The sequence below is a fragment of the Ornithorhynchus anatinus genome, chromosome 13, assembly GCF_004115215.2.
Source record: "Ornithorhynchus anatinus isolate Pmale09 chromosome 13, mOrnAna1.pri.v4, whole genome shotgun sequence".
Lineage (NCBI taxonomy): Eukaryota > Metazoa > Chordata > Mammalia > Monotremata > Ornithorhynchidae > Ornithorhynchus > Ornithorhynchus anatinus.
Window position 1 is genome coordinate 34,413,870 of NC_041740.1, and position 21,902 is coordinate 34,435,771.

The 21,902-nt window shown below is 41.2% G+C and overlaps 1 non-coding gene across 1 annotated transcript; it reads right to left on the bottom strand.

Annotated features, from left to right (window-relative positions):
- Positions 1-6,890: 6,890 nt before the first annotated feature.
- On the bottom strand, positions 6,891-7,028 carry LOC114816300. Its single transcript, XR_003764064.1, has one exon. It is a non-coding gene; the product is annotated as a small nucleolar RNA SNORA7 (small nucleolar RNA).
- Positions 7,029-21,902: the final 14,874 nt, after the last annotated feature.

Consider the following 21,902-nt stretch of genomic DNA (forward strand, 5'->3'; position numbering starts at 1 on the left):
CAGACCCAGTTCTATTCACTAGGCCATGCTGCTTCTCAGTACCCTACTGATTTTATTTTTACTTTACACACTTGCCCTTGTCTTCTTCTTATGGTTATTATTATACTTAAGTGCTAGCGATGTGCCAAACATTGTACAAAGAGCTGGGGTACAGACATGATTATCAGGCCAGACACAGTCCCTGTCCCACATGGGGCTCATAGTCTTAATAGGAGGGACTAGATTTTAATACCTATTTTACAGATGAGGTAACAGCTAAGTGCTAAAATAAATACCAGTTAATTAGGTGGGACACAGTCCCAGTCCCATATGGGGATCACACTCTTAATCACCATTTTACAGATGAGGTAATGGCAACCCAGAGAAGTGAAGTGGCTTGACCAAGTTCACACAGCAGATATATGGTAGATCTGGGATTAGAACCCAGGTCCTTCTGACTCCCAGTCCTGTGTTTTTTCCACTAAGCCACAGTGGTTCTCCTTGTCTTTCTCTTCTTTCACTTTAGTCATCTGGCTACCCTCTAGACTGCAAGCTCACCCTCTTGGCTGTAAACTCATGGACATGGAATTTCCATGTACCCAATCCATTTATTGTACTTTATTAAGTGCTTAGTACAGTTCATAGCACCTAGTAGGTCCCCTAAACACACCATTGTTACTAATAAATAATAAACATTCTTTCATTTACCTGGTGCCTTACATGAATGGTACATTTCTTGCTCTAAGTGTGTTGAGCTTTAGGATTGAAAGAAGTCTCAAGACAATCAGATTACCACCTGCCCTGAGTGCCTTAGGTGTTCACCTGCCTGGAAATAGGAGGACAAAATTCGTTCAATCAGTGGTATTTATTGAGCACTTACTGTGTGACGAGCACTCTACTAAGTGCTTAGGAGAGTACAATTCAATAGAATTGGAGAGTTGGTAGAAACCCAACCCTGCTCACAAGGAATTTACAGTCTAGAGGGGGAAGATGACTTCTTAATGTCCCTTTTAGGTTTCTATGATTACAGTTGTTATCGTTATCTTTTTATTATTAAAATTTAGCTGCAGCTGATATTGCAGCTCAATGGCCAATCCATTGACTTTCTAAATTCATTAAAAACTAGACCAAAGGACCCCAGAGTCAACACACACAAATATGCTCAACCTTGCGTGTCTACTGGAAAGCAAAATATGTCCAGACACCAAACGATAAAGCTGGTTAAGAGCTAAATTATCGGAGCCAGGATAATGCAACCTGGACTATGTCACTCATCTTTATTTAATGGAATTTTTCTATTCAGAAGTGAATTTATGGAACATGATTAATATGTACTATCTTAACATTTGCAGTGGCAAATGAGAGAATTGCCATTTACCATCTAATTTTCCAGGAAACATTGATTCTTAAGTAACACTTGAAGTGATTGACATTGTTATATTTTTTACAAATGGATAAGTCCTATCCTATGGAATCCATTTTTGAAAATAAAGTTTGAATCTTCCTGTAAACACCATCTTTCATTTTCTGCCTTTTCCTATACATTTTTCTTGCCTTCAGCTAGTAATCCTTCTTTAAAATACCATGGAAACAACCAAATATGCCTCATTAAACTTTCCTTGCAGGGGAAAAAATGAGAGAATTTTAAAATTGTAGAGTAGATAAAAATAAAATGCATTTGCTCTAGGGGTGATTAGAGTGTCCTTTTTAATTCTACTAGGTAAATCAGAGGCATTTCTGTGAACAAAACCTTATGCTTGTCTACTTGAGGATCTTTTTATAGATTTTTCAAAAATCATAGATTATTACTTCTTGAAGCAACAGCTAGGTTTTCTCCAGTAAATTTCTGCATTTTTTGCATAAACCATTAACATTTTAGATATATTACAAACATAATAATTATCAATGGCAATGTATAAACATAATTACAAGCCATGCTAATAATTACCGTAACAGTAGAGTATACTTACATAACATCTTTCTCAAGAGTCCTCCACTTTCCTGGGAGTTCTTGTAAAACTCTCGGCAGCCTTAGGAGTTGCTAGTCTATTTCCCAGTTGGGCAAACTGAGGCCTAGAAAGGTTTTATGCCTAGTCTCATAAGCTAAAACTTACAAGTTTGTCCTTTATTAAAAGATTGTTGCCTTAAAAACAGCTTCACATTTTGAAGGAATAAGTTAACTTTCAGATGTGCCCTTCATTTATTCTTTCTCTTGTCAATGTAAGCTTAATGAATGGAATCCTGAAGATGTGAACACATCAGTTAGTTAGAGTCGCCTTATTATATTCACCCAACCCACAGTATGTACCTTTAACTAAGACCAGGGCTATTAGGAACATGTCTCAAAATTAAACTCCCAATCCTTTGAAAAGCTGCCTAATCTTAAAGGCAAACAGTGCAGTGAAAGGGGATATTGATTCAGTTGAGTTAGTATTTTGTATCCTGAAATCCACTTTAACAAACAGAGATCAATAAATGACTCTCTCAAATCACTGCATGTTTTTACTTGTTGGTGGAAGTAATTCATTTCTCAACATGTTAATTTCCAGCCAGACCGGACCAAAAAGGTTCTCTCGGGTGGTAGAGGGCTTCTTCGGACAAAGAAGAAATTGTGAACCTCGAAAAGAATGCAGCTTGTTGTGGGCAGGGAATGTGTTATATTGTACTTTCCCAAGTGCTTAATACAGTGCTCTGCGCTGTAAGCACTCAATAAATACAACTGATTGAGTGAATGTGAGTCTGTCACTCTCAAAAATGCATTTTTGCTCTAGCCATATCTCCTTTTACTGTTCTCTGTTGCAGAACTTGGCACCTACTGTTTGGGAAGGTGAAATGGAAGTGTAAGAGAAGTTCTCTGCCTAGAAGAAACTAAAACCTGATAAGATTGATTTCCCTCCTTCACTTCTCCAAGTAGCCACATTGATACGTGTAGGTCTGTTTGCCTCCCTCAGAAGGGAAATGTAGCCTGCATGTTCCATTTGGGGAATTTGGGTTTTGCGTGATAATTAGGATTCTGCAGACTCCCAAATCTTTCTATTTTTACATTTGCAGTTGGTAGGTTGTCTTTTAAATCAATCAATTCCATATATTTTGTGCTTACTGTGTGCAGAGCACTGTATTTAGTGCTTGGGAGAGTACAATATAACAGAATAGGTAGATATGTTCCCTGCGGGCAAGGAGCTTAAGTCTGAGTCTCCAGTTTCACTATCTATGGGATAGTCAGGGAACACTCCTCATTTCTGTTTAGGGGAATACTCTCCTTCTCATCCCCTAGAATGCAATTTCATTTTTTGTTTGCTTGTTCCTTTGGTATTTTTTAAGTGTTTCCTATGTGTCGATCAACGTTCTAATCACTGGGATACATACAAATGAATTAGGTTGGGCACAATCCCTGCCCCACATGGGGCTCACAGTCTAAGTAGGAGGGAGAACAGGATCTCTGCACATAGTAGACAGTCAATAAATACCACGGATGGATGGAGAACTGAGGTACAGAGATGTTAAGTAACTTGTCCAAAATCAAACAGCAAGTATCTGGCAGAGCCACCATTAGAAGCCAGACCCTATGACTCCCAGACCCGTGCTCTTTCCAGTAGGCCATGTTGCTTCTCGTTGTGGGCAGAGTCTTCCAACTCTGTTGCACTGTACTCTCCCAAGTGTTTAGTACAGTGTTCTGTGCACGTTAAGCACTTATTCAATACCACTGATTGATTGACTGATGCCATCAATTAGGAAGTGTGTGAGGGATGGGGGAAGAAGGATGGTGCTACCCAATTGAAGGAGAGGAGGATGGGCCAAAGCTCTGAAAATGTTGAGCACTATGGGAAGGTAGTATTGATTTGGACCAAAAATGGCAGTGCCTGCAGCAGGGAGATCCTTGGGGGGCAGATCCTGTCTTGTTCTTCTACTGGGCCTCCCAAAATCTTAACACAGTGCTCTGCTTAATGTAGGTGCTCAATCAATAAAGAGCATTTATTGAGTGTTTACTGTGTACACTGCACTGTGCTTACTGCTTGGGAGAGTGCAATCTCTGTCCTCAGTAAACTTCTTACAGCCTAGTGACTCAAACAACACATATCATCAGATTGAGGACTACTCCCTACCAGTAGCGATATTCTGCCATTCTGTTTGTTTCTGTTAAATATTCACTGATATTCTCTCCCCGTGGAGGCTTCCTACCCACATTGAGTCTCCTGAGGGGACCAGGAATCTTGTCAGAATCACTGTCCTTATACCTCTCCCCAGAGCATAGTTCAGTGCTCTGCATGTTGTGAACCCTTCATATCTGTTACTACTAGTACTTTAGAGACATTTTACAATCCACAGGAGTGCACTGGCCAAAGAACCAAGGCATAAAATTCTCCTCCAACTCCCAATTTATATTAGACTCTGGTGTCATGAGATGGGGATGATTTGCTATCAATCTGCCCAACTTGCGGCAGGGATTTTGCCTTCAAACTATGTAATCAGAGGGGTGATTCAGGAGCAGTATTCTCCATAAAAACCTAAAAGAGTACTTAATCTAGTCAATTTGCAAGGATCGGTTCTTTACTGGTTCTTATAAAGTAGTTTGTCCCCAAAACTGAGTAATACATGAAGACCTTAGATCTCTGAGCCTGTTTTTCTAGAGCAATTTCTGAGAAATGGAATAGAATAAATTGCCAGGTTTAGGCAATCAGTAAATTGCATTGGGATAGATTTGGATTATGATGCCAGCTCTACTGTATTGTCCTCTCCCAGGTGCTTAGTATAGTGCTCTGTACAAAGTAAATGCTTAATAAATACCATTGATGAGGATGATGATTTATATGAACCTCCTGTACCTTTAGGATGCACTCTGCTGATGATTTTAGGATCACAAAAGCAAGGTGGAACTTCATATGGACATACCGGAGAGAATACGTCGAAGCAGCATAGCCTAGTGGATAAAGCGGGGGCCTGGGAGTCAGAAGGAATTGGGTTCTAATAATCCTGTATCTACCCAATTGTTTGAGACAAAGTAAGAGCTTAACAAATACCATTAAAAAAACCCAAAACAAAATAAAACATAGAAAAAAAGTTAAAGACACAGTGCCCTAACTAACCCAGCTTATCCATTAGTCTGATAGTGTCCTTATGGGACAGGGATTGGGTCTGATCTGATTATCCTGTATCTATCCCAGCTCTTAGCACAGTGCTTAGCACCCAACAAGCACTTAACAAATACTACAGTTATTATTATTATTGCATTCAAATAGGACATAAACTTCAAAATACAGCAAGAATAAGAGTTTAGCTACAATACAAACAAAAGTAAATCGATACAAACCTGAGTGCTTACACAGCTGATAGGTTGACATGACCTGGCAGGAAGAGAATTAACCTAGGAAGACCTCTTAGAGGAGGTAGCTATTTAGGGTTTGTGTTAAAGAACTCTAGGCTAGTTAAATGTGAGGAGGAATGAGAGTTGGCAGATTTGGGGATGGATGAGGTTCCATGCAGGGAGAAGCAAGGGTACAAGAGAATTGGGAGTGAGGTACAAAGGTGACTTAAGGAGGAATGAATAATGCAAGCTAAGATGAAGTCAGAGGAGAGAGAAGAGAGAGGTAAGGGAAGCAGCATGGCCTATTGGAAAGAGTAAGGGTTTGGGAGACAGGGGACCTGGGTTCTAATCCCAGCTCTGCTACTTGCCTGCTGAGTAAACTTGGACAAGTGACCACTTCTCTGTGACTCAGTTTCCTCAACTCTCAAATAGGGATTAATTGGCTGTTCTCCCTCCTACTTAAACTATGAACCTCAATGTTTCTGACTTGATTATCTTGCACTTACCCCAGTAGTTAGTTCAGTGCTTGGCGCATAGTAAGAATTGAACAAATGTAACAGCTATCATTATTATGTATTATTATACATTATTATTATTAAGACCACAACTGAAGGGGGATTTAAAAACCAAATTTTTTTATGTGTAAATAAATGGGTAGCCATCGGAGATTTTGGGGGGCATGGGTGATGTGTTCAGAAAGGCGATTTCAGAAGAAAAACTGCCCAGGCAGGCAACACTCCTTCGTGAAGGCTGCTATTTAAAATACTAAGTCTAAAATGTATTAAAATGTTTCTCCTTTCAAAATCGAAGTCGACACCCATTCGCACAGGTAAACAAACCTGAAATGACAGGGAAGTTAAATGTGTTGATATCAGCCAAACTGTCATTTGAATTTTAATCACCCTTTGTGTGATCATATTATCCCAAAGGGTCTGGGTTGTATTCATAATAGAAATTGGAAGCTCAATAAGGTAAGAACTAAAAACAATCCAAACCGAAGGAAAATGAGGGGGAACGTGCTCCAAGATCATGGGCGTGGGAAGGTGAAAATTGTACAGATAGGCTGCAGTTTGCTTAGGACACTTAATCCAACTGGGAATGCCCAACTTCCTCACCTGAGTCAGGACTATGCCCTTGAAAAGACTAAAGTCAAATGAACCAATAAATCGATCTGTGGTAATTCCTGAGGATTTACCATGAGCAGAACACTGTTTCTAAGCACCTGCAAGAGGATGATACAACAGAGTTGGCAGACACAATTCCTTGCCCTTAAGGAACTTACATTCTATAGAGAGCAGAAAGGATTTCACTGACAGTGGCAAAGGGAGAAATTGCATTCCAAGGCTGTTAGGGGGGTTCAGACCTACCCTGACATGGAGAAAAGTGTTGTCTTTTGCCACGAGTCGTTTCTGACCCATAGTGACACCACGGACACGTCTCTCCCAGAATGCCCTGCTCTCCACCTGCAATCAATCTGGTAATGTAGCCACAGAGTTTTCTTGGTAAAAATACAGAAGTGGTTTACCATTGTTGCCTTCCACACAGTAAACTCGAATCTCCACCCTTGACTCTCTCCCATGCTACTGCTGCCCAGCATGGGTGAGTTTTGAGTTGTAGCAGAGTGCCTTCCACTTGCTAGCCACTGCCAAAGCTAGAAATGGAATGGGTAGGCCTCTGCTTGATTCTCCCTCCTATAGCCGAGACTAGTAGAGTACTGGAAACTCTCCAGGTGCGACCCTGAGAGGGTTGGTGAAAATTACATATCCAATATTAAGAGGCATAAGAGACCTTCCCTGATAAAGCCCTCATTTCTTCATTTCCCCCTCCCTTCTGCGTCACCCTGATTTCTCCCTTTATTCACTCCTCCCTTAGCCTCACAGCATTTATGTACACACCCATAATTTATTTATGTATACTGATGTCTGTCTCCCCCTCTAGATTGTGAACTCTTTGTGGGCAAGGAATGTGTCTACCGACTCTGTTGTATTGTACTCTCCCATGCACTTAGTACGGTGTTCTGCACACACTAAGCACTCAATAAATACGATTGATTTGCAAAGAGTGCTTGACTCCAAGAAGATCAAAAAGATGCAGGATGGATATATTTTTTTTTTTTACCTTGTGGGTCCCGGGCTAGACTGAGTAGGTGACTCAGCCGGGCAGCCAGGATTCCACACTTTGACTTTAATCACTTGAGAACTTATTTCTGGCAACCAAGCTGCAAGTTAAGGTCTTTCTGATGGAATTTGACTCAGGAAAATGAATTGCTTGTCCAGGGATGACAGATAAGTGACTTAGCTGTCCAGCTCCCAACTTAATTTTAGGACACAGTATGGATTCTATCAATACCCTCTTTCCAGGGTCAGAAATGCAAGACAACAGACCTTTGTCAATAACAACCACAGTAATATACTGAGACCCTAGAACAACCCTGCCTACAGAATTGGAAAATATTGGAAAATTGGAATATTCAATATTGGAAAATATTTTATCCCCCTAATAAAGGTCATCTTAAAACCTTCAACAGATTCTGGTATGAAAGGCAGAATTGCTGCTTTAGGTTATAGCCATACCTTTGATAGTATTACTTCTGAAGAGAATACATTTTTCATAAACTATCATTCAATAGAGAGTAGTTTTCATCTACTCCTAAATTAACAGTTGGTTATAACATAAGTTATATATGATACAATAACCTCATCATGTATTAATATGAGTTTTGGTGTAGCACAGCTCTCACACTTATAGTTAATCAAAATTTAACCAGCTCTGCTTTAATAAAAGTCAGCAAGGAAGAAGGAAAGAAGATTCAGAGTGGAGGGAGGAAAAAAACCTATTTGAGAGAAGACTTTTGTAGTGCTTATATTGATAACTATTGAATAGAGAATGGTTTTTAGCAAGGGCTGAAATAAAAGCATTTCTAACTGGGCTGCAATGGTGAGATGGAGTTATGTAGAAGTGCAGGACAAGCAGAAATTAAAGCACTTAATATGGTGCTCTGCACACAGTAAGGCCTCAATAAATACCATTATTTGATCAATATTAATAATAGTGGTATTTGTTAAGGGCTATGTACTAACAACTATATTGAGAACAGGGATAGATGCCAGCTAACTAGATCAGACAGGCCCTCTCCCACATGGCACATAGTCCAAGGGGTAGGAAGAACAAGAATTTCAATCTCATTTTACAGATGCAGAAACCAAAGCCCAGAGAAGTCATGTGACTCTGTGAAGGTCACTCAGCAAACACTGGTGGAGCTGAGATTTGAATCTGGGTCCCCTGACTCCAAGCCTGTGTTTTTTCCACCATGCCACCCTGGGAGTTGAGCATGTAGAGAGAGACTTCCCCGAAAAGATCAAACAGCTCTTACCTGGCTAATCTCTCCCTCTCCCCCACCCCCCATCCCCCACCCCACCTCCCCATTGTCTGCTCCTTTGATTAGCCACAGAGTTTTGCTTTTTAAAAAGAAAGACTTCATGAAACAGTTTCTTCGATCCAGTGTGGAAGAGGATTCTGCAATAGATCAGGTTCATCACCCCCTTGGTCATTCATTTACAAAAAGAGAGCACCTTTTGGAGACAGTAGAGAAAACAACTAGAGGAAAATAGCTAGCTGAAAAAGTGGACAGTTATAAGGATACCTCTGTGCTGGGGTTAATTAGAAGCTAACAAAGTTCCTGGCCACATGTCTTTAAGTAAGTGAGAAGAGCTGGTGGGTAGGATGTTGGAGATGAACTGTGGCTGGGGGAAGATAGTTTGGGATCTTCCGACTTTGCAAATCATTGTCTGATGAGTCTGGGCTGAACCCCAAACTATCACAGAATCTTGGTAGAACCGAGGCAAGTGAAGAAGTGAATAGAGCTGGCTATGGACTGGTTTACCTTGGTGCCCTGTGCACTGAACTGATGGGATTCTGGCAGTACAAGAGACCTAAGCAGAGTTGTCATTGGAGGGAGGTGAGATCGACATTCATTCCCAACCTGCCGAGCAAATTAGGTAAATTATTTTGCTTCTCAGGATCTCTGCAGTTAGCCAAGTTGCACAATGAGCTTGTCTCTTTGTAGGGATTTTTCACAGTGCATTGACTGAAGGTTGGGAAGTTTACAGGTTGTGTGTAAAAATAAAATTGACCAGAGAATTTTTCTCCTGTTCTCACCTTTCCCACTCCCTGGAGGTTTACAGTTAGAGTGACAATCAATTAATCAGTGGTATTCACTGAGTGCTTATTGTGTGCAGAACACTATCTTAAATGGTTGGGAGAGTATATATTTGGAAGGATGAACTATTAAATGTTTCTATAACTTCATGACCTCTTGGTACCTTATTACCTTATTCAGAGATTATAAAGATTAAAATTCTGGTTTTCTTTGTTACAACTTATCTAACTCCAGACAAATATCCACCACAGCACTTAGTACAGTGCCTGACATATAGTAAGCGTTCAACAAATTCCACAGTTATTATTATTATTGTCTGCCCCATTAATATCAACGTGTTAGCTGCAGAACTAGTGTGTTTTCAACCACTCAACTGGACCTTGGTGTTGATAAATGTGGAGTGCACGTTTGAGTTTAGAAAAGTGAGTTTTTTTCATGGCTTTGCTGTTGGCCCAAATGACACTGGGCAGTGTCTTCATGATTCCTTTTCCATTTCTGAAAAGAAGAGGTTGCGAACCAATGTCCCCAGTTGCCTCACAGAGAAGCTGTAAGCTTAATAAGATCATTCCTGTAAAATGGCCAAAGTTCCCTGGGAATAGTTGCTGTATAGATTCCTGGAATTGTTATGGAATAGCACACTATATGGCAAACTGTGATCAGAGGAGAAGATGATATTGGATTCCCAATACTAACCTACCATTGAGAGGAATAGACATGATTAAAAGGTTAGAAAGATAAGTCTATAAATGCAAAAAAGGGGAATTGAAGCTAGTTATTAAGAGCTCTGCCATGATACTCACTTGATGCTCTCTAATGAGAGATTGTGCCTTTGTAGTGCAGCAGGAAAGAAGCAGGTTAGACATAAAGAAGCACTTCCAGTTACCAAGTAAAACTGAATATCAAAGAAGTGGTCTTTTCTTGCCTGGGGAAACAATATATTTAAAAATGGGTTAGGTGCTCATCTGTCCAGAATCCATTATGTGCAGTCATGCCTGGAAGCAGGGGGTCAGAGTAAATGATTTCTTAAGTTACTTTCCAGCACAAAGATTTTCTAAATGGGAAAGTGTTAAATCCCCCAATATTATTTTTCCTTGAAGCAAAGCTCCCTCAGGGAGGGATCGATGGGCTCTTGGCTACAGTCTTGTCTGCTTCCAGATTTTCTTTCAGGAGAATGAAGTTTCTTTTCTGATTGATTTTTGAAAACTTAGTTTTTGAGGAGAAAATACTCTTAGTTTAACTTAGTTTTGAAAAAAAAGAAGACGGGGAGGCAAGAAGCCTGTCATTGTTAAGGAGACCTCATTTTTCTTCACTTTCTGTGGTATAAATTTGGGGGGGAAAAAATCTCCACCTGCCTTTGCTCAAAGAAGAAAAACTCACTTTGACTTTTTAGTAAGGTGCTTGTTCTATTTAAACTCCTTTTGTCTGAAAATGTTGGAGAAAGTGTGTCTCCATTTATTAATAACATTTTCAATCTCATTTTACAAGCTTTTAAAAATAACACATTTGGTTTAAAATCTCTCCAAACAGTGTGCCAAACTGAGGTGGAAGGGCAGGGGAAACTGTTTTCCAAATGCTGTTCTGATTGAAAAGTGTGAGAATTTTGGCAGCAGAACCATCCAGCTTGATGGTTTGGAGACCATAAATCCAGGTAATAATAATAATGATGGTATTTGTTAAGTGCTTACTATGTGCCAGGCCCTTTAAAATCACATTGGACACAGTCCCTGTCCCATGTGGGACTCATATTCTCAACCCCCATTTTACAGATAAGGTAACTGAGGCACAGGGAAGTAAAGTGACTTGCCCAAGGTCAACAGCAGACAAGTGGCGAATCCAGGAATAGAACCCATTATCTTCTTACTTCCAGGATTGCACATCTACATTGTCTGAATATAGCATTGTCTATTGGAAAGAGCTCATGCTCAGGAGTCAAGGAAATATGGGCTCTAATCCCATCTCCACCACTGTGTACTGGGTGACCTTGGGCAAGTCACAACTTCTCTGTGCCTCAGTTTCCTCATCTGTAAAATGGGGAATCAATACCTGTCCTCTGTCCTTCTTAAACTGTAAACTCCATGTAGGTCAGGGACTGTGTGTGATTTGATTATCTTGCATCTACCCCAGTGCTTAGCACTTTGCTTGCTTCATAATAAATGCTTAACTAATGCCACTATTAGCACCAGATCCTTGGGCCTTATAGGTGGACCCCAGAGCAAAAAAAGTCTTGAGGTTTAAATATTCTCAAAAACTCACAGTGCGAGCCCAAGCCAGTGACTTTATCTCTGCATTTTCCTTTGTTCCTCTCTGAAAGGAGGATAATAACACTCTTTATCCAGAATGATGTTGTAAGGAAAAACTGATCACACTGACAGCAAATCTAAGATTCCTTAAAAATTCTCAATACCCATTTTGTCCTGTATGCCATCCATCACTTCCTAACATTCCCCAAAAAAGCCTCTGATGCACATGGAAGCCCATTCTCAAGGAAAGGAACATCATTTATCCAACATGAGACAAGAAAATTGTAAAGAATAATCCATCAATGGTACTGAGTGTTTAATATGTGCAGAGCACTGTATTAGAGAAGCAGTGTGGCTCAGTGGAAAGAGCCCGGGCTTGGGAGTCAGAGGTCGTGGGTTCTAAACCCGGCTCCGCCACCTGTCAGCTGTGTGATTTTGGGTAAGTCACTTGACTTCTTGGTGCCTCAGTTACCTCATCTGTAAAATGGGGATTAAGACTGTGACCCCCACGTCGGACAACCTGATTACCCTGTATCTCCCCCAGTGCTTAGAACAGTGCTCGGCACATTGTAAGCGCTTAACAAATACCAACATTAATTATTAAGTGCTTGGGAGAGTACGATAAAGCAGAATTAGCAGGGACACTCCCTACCCATAATAATGACCAGGAAGATAATTTTTAGGAGACTAGCTTAAAAGCTAAAAGGATTCTAGACTACCAATAGTCTGATTAATTTTAAGTCCTATTAACCTTATTTAGCCTGATACAGCATTCGCCACTTAAGAATCGAGCTTGCTCTCAACAGTCTCAAAGCAGCAGTGATTCAACTTTATTTGTCCAGGTACTTGACAGAGTGTAGAATCAGTGTGGTCTTGTGAATAAAGTGTGGGCTTGGGAGTCAGAAGGGCCTGGGTTCTAATTCCAACTCTGCCACTTACCTGCTGTGTGACCTTGGGAAGCCACATAACTTCTCTGTGCCTTAGTTACCTCATCTGTAAAATGGTAATTGAGACTGTGAGCCCTTTATGAGACAGCAACTGTGAACAACCTGATTAGCTTGTAGCTAATCCCCAGCGCTTAGTACAGTGCCTGGCACATATTAAGTGCTTAACAAATACCATAAAAAAGAAAATCCAGAGTTGTCTGAAGAGAAAGGACAATCCTTGACTTCCTCCTGACAGCGATTGTATGGGAGGGCACGAGGGAAAATGTTGGGGCAATTGCCTTTGATGGACCTGGAGCTAGGTGGCAACCTGGGAAAGGGGAAATCTCTGAAAAAAACAGATTTTCCCAGACCATGGAACTGGGACTTGGAATTTCAATGGTTCTAATCCTGGTTCTGCCATTTGCCTACTGTGTGACCTTGGGAAAGGTCACTTAACTTCTCTGTGCCTTAGTTTCCTCAATTGTAAAATAGGAATTCAATACCTGTTTTCCCTCCTCCTTAGACTGTAGCCCATGCAGGTTAATTATAATAATAATAATAATAATGACAATAAGTAGGAAAACACCCAATCCAAACTTTGCAATACAGGTTTTAGTCCCAGTTCTGTCACTTGCCTGCTAAGCTCGTCAGGGCAGGGAATGTGTCTGCTTATTGTTGTACAGTACTCTCCCAAGGGTTTAGTACAGTGCTCCATACACGGTAAGCATTCAATAAATACAACTGAATGAATGAATAAGTGACTGTAGCCAAGTTTTTACCTTCTCTGGGCCTTACTCTCCTCACTGTAAATTGGGGCTTAATATCAGCAACCTACTAAGTGGTGTAGAGAGTCTGAAGAAACGGAGCCCACTTTGACAAGAGCTTCCAAAATAGTATAAGCTTCCAAGTGTCTTAGCTTGGCATCCTTTTCAGAAACCCACAGGCCTCTCTTCCCCCAAATCCAATTTCAATTGACTTTAGGATACCTTTAAAATCACTCAACAGTTAGTATTCTCCAAGAAAGTAAGTCTTGCAAAAGGAAGGGTCACTGCAATATTAAATTGAGGGGAAAAAATTCTGTGCATTTATGGAGATCCAGAAATGAAACCTCTGACAGGAGAAAGGGGAAGAAAAAATAACTTAGCTGGTGGGAAAAGAGGGCAGAAGAATTTAAATTTCAATATAATGAATAACAAAAAAGTAGCTGTCACATACTAAGGTATGCAGAAAACCTCCTACAACTTGCACAGTATGAAGAATGGTTGCTTCTGGATCAGTGCACAGTCATTTAGTGGACCTATCAAGCTGACAGGGAGCGTACCAGACCGGATACACATGACTGCCCAAGAAGACTGTGTCTGGTTGTCAGCCTGGTGAGCGTCAATGAAACAAGAGTACAACGGAATCCAAACAAGTTAACAAACCAGCAGCAAGCTTGTTTCTGCTACAATAACAGAACCAAAGGCTAAAGGAATCTTTCTGTCGAAAATGGGTAAGGCTCAGGCCAATGGCCTCGGGACCACTGACCCACGAATATCGCCGACGGAAAGCATGAGAGGTACGAGACACTCTGGGTAACTCGCATTGTGTTGGAAAGGAAGCCGAACGCCGGTTATTGTTCTCATTTGGATGGCCACAGAGACCGCTTTTCTCGCCTTATTGTGTTCAGTCTGTTCATTCTGTCAGGTCTAATGAGCATCATATGATGACCAGGCAGGTCCCCATAATCGTGCATAATAAGTTGGAGAGTTAGGGGTGTTTTATTGTCTTCATCCTGCAATAGTATTGGAGGGCTAGAATTGCTTCACATAGTTGTTCCTCAAGCAGAGAGGAGAGGGACTTCATCCTTAAGAATTTACATTAAATTATTTATGGTTATTTTGCCGAAAGACCTTGTTTAGTGAGAAGGAAAAAAAATCACCAATGAATAGGGAAAGACTTTAACCCGGTAAATACCGAATGCCTTCCCAGCCTGAACCTGGTCTTTGAACTCTTCTAACCTTTCACAAATGACACTTCAAGGGCTCAGTGGACCAATAGTAACAGTTAGTAATTCCTTTCATTTATACCATTTTGTTCTTACTAAGAATTCAAAGATCTTGCATCTTTATGACAATACTAGTGAGAATAATACTTATGGTATTTGCTAAGCACTTATTATGTACAAGGTGACGGTACTAAGAACTGGGGTGGCTAAAAGCAAATCAGGTTGGACATAGTCCCTGTCCCACGAGGGGCTCACAGACTCAATCATCATTTTACAAATGAGGGGCACAGAGAAGTAAAGTGACTTGCCCAAGACCACACAGCAGATGTGTGGCACAGTATTAGAACCCATGACCATCTGACTCCCAAGCCTGTGCTCAATTCACTCTGCCATTTGCTCTCAAAGCACATCTGTGGGGAGTAGGAATGTTTTTTTTTAACCCCCTCTAAACAGGTGGCAGCCTCCTCCCTATTTTATGCCTCTGAGAAGGGTTGGATTTAGAAGTTTGCCTGTCCTTTCTTTTAGTTAACAGTCTATGTTTTGAGTGCCCCCTGGTGCAGATCACATATTGAGCACCCGGAGAGCACAATAGAATGAGCAGACAAGACCCTTAATCTCAAGGAATTTTCTCAAGGGCTCACTCAGGTGGCTCTGCCTTAAGTCTGGTAAAAGAAATGAAACAAAAGAAAAAAACAAAAAAAAACACTTGAATATCGTCTACTCTTTTTTCTCAGGTAAGGCATTCCATTGATAAGGCATTCCACTGAAAAGGTGGCTTAGTTTGACAAGAATTGCTTGTAAGTTCAACCTTCTTCAAGGAGACACCAATAAATCTCCCCTCTTGCTTTCAGATGCATGAAGGACTGTTTTCCCAATGAGTTTAATTAACTTTAAGAACCGACCGAATTAGTTTAAAATGTAATTAAAAAGCAAGCCTATAAATTGTAATTACAATTGCATGCTGTCTTTATACATTTTTCAAAATATTTGAGGGCCCACATGTTTCACAGTATGATGAAGAATAGTCATGTTTTTTCCAAGGGTGGTTTTAGGAAAAATACTTGATTTTTTGTGTCAGTGGCTGGAAAGAAGCTGTTACCTCTTGTTGGTGGTGAAGACCCTTATCTACCTCTCTCTGACTTTCTGCCTACCAAGCATACTTGATGCTTCTCCCACATAGTAAATTTATAACTAAAGAAGCCCGTCCAGGGGCCAAGGTAGAGTTGGCTGAAATGACACCCTGAAGATTGCTTCCAAGGTTTTCTAGAAATTCAGGGACCCCCAAAAGAGAACAATCCACTGAAGTGAAAATAAAGATTTCTGTAAATCTAACAGGACCTTTTAAGCCAGCCATTATGCTGGATATGATTTTCATTTAGTGTCAGAAATTGGCTTTTGAAGAAAGTGCTCTAAAAATCAAAGCTTAGGAATTGATTAAAGTTAAAAAAAGAAATGAGAATTACAGGCACATTTCAAATGTTCAGTTGAAATCACTGACTTGTTTGGTTATTCCAGAAAAAACAACAATAAAAAATAAGATTGAAAATGGAAATAGTGAAGATGGGAAAAATAGATGGTGGGCGGGAGGGGGAAGGCTTTATCACACTGATTGAGCACATTATTTGAGCTACTGGGTGCAAAGCACTATATTAAGTGCTTGGGAGAATAAACAGATGCATAGTACTGGAGTCTTTCGCTACCAGAATGTCAATGCTCCATTTCAAGACAAACTGAAAATTAAAGCAATTCCCTATTCCCTCTGATGTAGGAAAGTAGTAGCTCTGACTTGGGCATTCCCCGCACCCTTTCTTTTTTTGTGGTATTTGTTAAATGCTTGCTATGTCCCAAGCACGGCACTAAGCGCTGAGGTAGAAACAAGTAAATCAGGTTGGAAACAGTCTCTGTCCCACATAGGGCTCACAGTCTTAATCTCCATTTTACAGGTGAGGTAACTGAGGCACAGAGAAGTTAAGTGACTTGTCCAAGATCACACAGCAGACAGGTGGCAGAGCCAAGATTAGAACCCCGGTAGCCAGGATCAGAGCCCTTCTGAGTATTCCATAATCAGAAAGGAGGACCGCAATCCTCCGCAAAGAATTATACCTGAATCTGATGGAAGGAGATGTCTTCAGCTTGGAAGCCAAGGAATTTCCCACCCATTCTCATAGTGGATTTGTGCATGGACAACAGAGGCACGCAACTGCAGACCACACAAGGATATTCCTGAACTGCATTTCCAATACTCTTTCCGATGCAGCTTGTATTTGTTCACTGTGGGCAGGGAGTGTGTCTGATAGATTGTAGCTCGTGCTATACCAAACACTTAGTTCAGTGTTCTGCCTACAGTAAGTGCTCAATAAATACGATTGATTACGATAAGTAACAACAGCAGTGTGATGCCCCCAAGGATGGCAAAGTTTGATGCCAGGGTGCTAACTGCTTTCCACAGTGTGGCCTAGAGCACTAGAAGAAACAGCACAAGCCTTGGAGTCAGAGGACCTGGGTTCTAATCCCAGCTCTACCACTTGTCAGCTATGAGACCCTGGGCAAATCACTTAATTTCATTGGGTCTCAGTTACCTTATCTGTAAAATGGGGATTGAGACTCTGAACCCTATGTGGGGCATGGACTGCAGGAGAAAGAAAAAGGATGCAACAGTTGGGTCTACCAATATTTCAGGATGAAATAATTACATATACATATATGCTTAACAGCCGAGGAAAGGCATAAATTATATAAATGTTAAGGGTGAAAGTGTTTGAAGTGACTTAGGATGTTGTGAACTAATCAGAGATTTTGTAGAAAGTACGAAGTGATTGGCAATTGAGGAAGAGTTATCATTTATCAGAGCCATAAGAAGATTCATTTTTGGATCTTTTGATAATTGGGTTTTGAGCTTCCACTTGGAGCTTTGTAGTGTAATAGAACTGAGTGTTTTCCCTCAATCCATCGAGTTGTCTCTTAGCAAATTCCTTCAGCAATCCTTCTACTGCTGCTCATCTTTATTGATAGCTGTGCTGTGAGTGCCCTCATAAGCTTGATGAGGGTTTCTCTGGCTACAGCTTTTGGGCACTGAAAAGCAAATTTTAGAAATCTGGATTACAAGCTTGAAATATCTATTCATCATTCTTTCGGTGACCACCTACTTTTGCTTACAGCTTGCAATATTCAAAGGATTTGATCCTGGGAAAGATGCCGGCATGCTCATTCATAAAGTTCTAAGCCTACAAAGTCTCATGCTCTACTATTTCCCCTCTCCATAATCTATTCTAGTGTCCGTCTCCTCCTGTATATTGTAAACTCCATGTGGGCAGGGATCACGTCTATCAATTCAGTTGAATTGTATTTCCCCAAGCTCTCAGTTCAGTGCTCTGCACATGGTCAGAGGTCAGTAAATATCACTGATTCGTTTATTGATTGTGGGGGAGATAAGGCCCATAAGGGAAAAAAATTAGAAGCAAAATTCTAAAGTTCCGAAATGATACTCAGAACAGTAGCAGGGGCAGGGAGCAGGGGTGGTGAGGGAGAGGGGGGTGTCCTACTGAAAAGAACACTTGACTGGGAGTCAGGAGATGAGGATTATAATTCCGGTTTTGCCACTTGCCTGCTGTGTGACTTTTAGGCAAGTCACTTAAATTGTCTCTGTCTCAGTTTCCTCACCTGTAAAATGGGGATTCAATACCTGTTCTCCCTTCCTCTGAGACTGTGAGCCCCAGGTGGTTCAAAGAATATGACTGATCCGATTATAACAATTGTGATATTACAAAAGTGCTAATATGTCAAGTTCTGTTCTAAGCACTGGGGTAGACACAGATTAATCAGGTTGGACAGACTTCCTGTCCCACATGGAGTTCACAGCTAATGAGGAGGGAAAACATGGATTAAACTCCCATTTTGTAGTTGGCAAACTGAGACACTGAGGGGTTAAATGACTTGTCCAAAGGCACAAAGCCGGGAAGCGGCAGTGCCAGGATTAAAACTCTGGTCTTCTGACTTCCAGGCCTGTGCTTTCTCCACTAGACTATGCTGCTTCCCAGCACTCAGCATGCCATAAGTGCTTAAAGATACCACAGTTCTTCTTAGTTTTTGTAATAACACTGAGTGCCCACTAGGTACAAGTGATTGTGCAGTTCAAAACAAATAATAACAATGGTGGAATTTGTTAAGCACTTACTATATGCCAGGCACTGTACTAAGCGCTGGGATCAAAACAAGCAAATCAGGTTGATCACAGTCCCTGTCCCACGTGGGGCTCACATTCTCAATCCCCATTTGACAGATAAGGTAACTGAGGAACAGAGAAGAGAAGTGACTTGCCGAAGGTCACACAACAGACAAGTGGCAGAGCTGGAATTTGAACCCAGGTCCTTCTGATTCCCAATCCCGTGCTCTATCTACTGGGCCATGCTGCTTCTCGAAGAAGTAGGGAATTGCCTGCTCAGGGGAAGTTAACACTGTAATTGAGGAGGTAGGAAATTAGAATTCATCACTATTTGAAGGAATAATCCTCAGGCCCCTCCTCATTGCATGCAGGGCCAACCCGGTGCTGAGGTCCAAACTGCCTCAATCCTCCCAACATTCCAAGGACTGTGGCAGCTTCTACCCACCCGTCCCTCTGAGGGTCAGGGGAAGGGCTAAGAGTGTAGGGAGAATGGAGGTGCTCTAGCCACTGGACTGTTCTCCATGAGCCCAGACCGCCCACATCAAGCGACCGTGGGGGTCACGTGCTGCCTGGGTGTCTGTCGGCCTTCAAAAGATGCAACGTCCTTTTGGCCTTGATGGAGAAACTGAGGCCTGAGGCAATTGGCCTTCATGAGTCAGTAAAGGGAGACAAGAGCCATTTAACTTGACTTCCAGGATGCTTAACTGCAGTCTAGCGTACCCCCGCCTTTGATTTAGCTTTAAATCAAATTAAGAGCTTTATTCATTCTTAGATAGAATTATCTACAGTGGTAATAAATCACAGGAACAGTAAGCTATGTACAAACAAGAAACATGAAAAAGTCATTGTTTAACAAAGAAAATACTTGATGAAATAGGAACATGTACTTTAAAAAATCATTCAAACCAGATGAACAAGACATAAATCATGGGAAACATCAAGACATAATTACACACTGGTTGCGAACTCTACCATGAAAAGAAGAGACTATTTTTTTTCCTACAGAATGAAAATGACAAGCTCAAATTAAGAAGTACACTGTGCACAATCCAGTGTGAGGCTTCATCAGATCACAAATCATTAAAGTCCTCAGTTTCATGGACAAGGCATTATCAGCTCTGTGATTCTGAACAAAACAATTGTCAGCTGCCAACCTCCCTTAACAAGGCAATTAGACATTTCATGCAGTGGGAAGGGGAAAAGCGAGGTCAAAAGCAACATTCTGACCTGACAAGTCACTGGTGGAAACTTTCTGAAGTAAAGTTTGGGGATCAAGTTCACTTTGCCAGCAGCACTTCTGGCGGCCATCACCAATCTTTCAATTCTTATATCACTTTGAAGTGGCCCTTATTGGAGTACGACACTCCTCTTCACACACACAGACACACCCACACAAACATATACACACAACCCTCCCCTCATCACCCAAGTCGGGGTTTAGGAAGCTTTCCGTACCCGCCACCTTGAAACCGGCATTTAGCAATATCCTGATTTTTCTGATGAAGAAACAGGGTCAGTGGGAGGTTGTGAGGATTTGGTGATCTTCCTCTAACATTTCATTTGAGAGTTAGGATGTATGACCCTAGTTAACAAGTCCAACGGTAGGGATGGGGATCAATTAGTGCTCAATTAAATGAGCACTTACTGTGGATGGACCTCTGTAGTCAACTCTTCAGAAGGGTATACAGTAAGTTAAGTAGGCTCACACCTTGCTCTCAAAGAATTCACAGTGTAACAGGGGATATTAAAATTAATTGAAGGTAGGGGAAGTAACAGTATATCACGAGAGGTCATTTCTCTTTTGGATTTCCAGCTATGGGGGTGAAGCATTGTTTTCATCTCAACAGCTTTAGGGGCAGGATTCCAGTTTTGGCTTATCCAAAGTCTCAGTTCCCATATCCCAAACTGTGAACGCACAAGTTTTCAGGTTGCATAAAATTGCTCAAGTGGCAATCAAAGGGGATAATTTGGGGAGATTAGGGAAGCAGCATAACCTAGAGGTATGGGCCTTGGAGTCGGAAGGTCCTGAGTTCTAATCCTGACACTGCCATTTGTTTGCAGTGTGACCTTGGGCAAATCACCTAATTTATCTGTGCCTCAGTTATTTCATCTGTAAAATAGGGATTAATATTATAAGCCCCATGTGGGACATGGACAGCGTCCAACCTGATCAGCTCATATCCAACCCAGTGCTTAGTACAGTTTCTGGCACATAATGAGTGTTTGACAAATACCATTAAAGAATTTAGAAATATGTCACGGATTTGTAGCATTCTCAGATTAGGAGTCAAAGATCCTGGATTCTAGTCCCAGATCTGCCCCATGACTGCTATGTGATTTTGGACAAGTCATTTAACCTCTCTGAGTGTTTCCTCATCTGTAAAATGATACTCAATACCAGTTCTCCCTCCTACTTGGAGACTGTAAACCCGTTGTGGAGAGGGATTGTCTCTCTTTATTGCTGTGTTGTATTTTCCAAGTGCTTCATACAGTGCTCTGCACACAACAAGCGCTCAATAAATATGATAATGATGATATTTGTTAAGTGCTTAATAATAATAATGTTGGTATTTGTTAAGCACTTACTATGTGCAGAGCACTGTTCTAAGCGCTGGGGTAGATACAGGGTAATCAATTGTCCCACATGAGGCTCACAGTCTAAATTCCCATTTTACAGATGAGGTAACTGAAGCACAGAGAAGTTAAGTGACTTGCACACAGTCACACAGCTGACAAGTGGCAGAGCCAGGATTCGAACCCATGACCTCTGTGTCCCAAACCCGGGCTCTTTCCACTGAGCCATGCTGCTTCTCAGCACTAGGGGGTAGATACAGGGTAATCAGGATGTCCCACATAGGGCTCACAGTTTCAATCACTATTTTACAGATGAGGTAACTGAGGCACAGAGAAGTTAAGTGGCTTGCCCAAGGTCACACTGCAGACAAGTGGCAGAGCTAGGATTAGAACCCACATCCTCTGACTCCCAAGCTTGTGCTCTTTCCACTGAGCCACAATTGAATGAATGTGAATCCCCTGTAAGATAGTAACGGTGTCCAACCTGAATATCTTGAATCTAACCCAGTGCTGGGAACAATGTTTGACACATATTAAATACTCAGCAAGTACCATAATTACCATAACTATTAG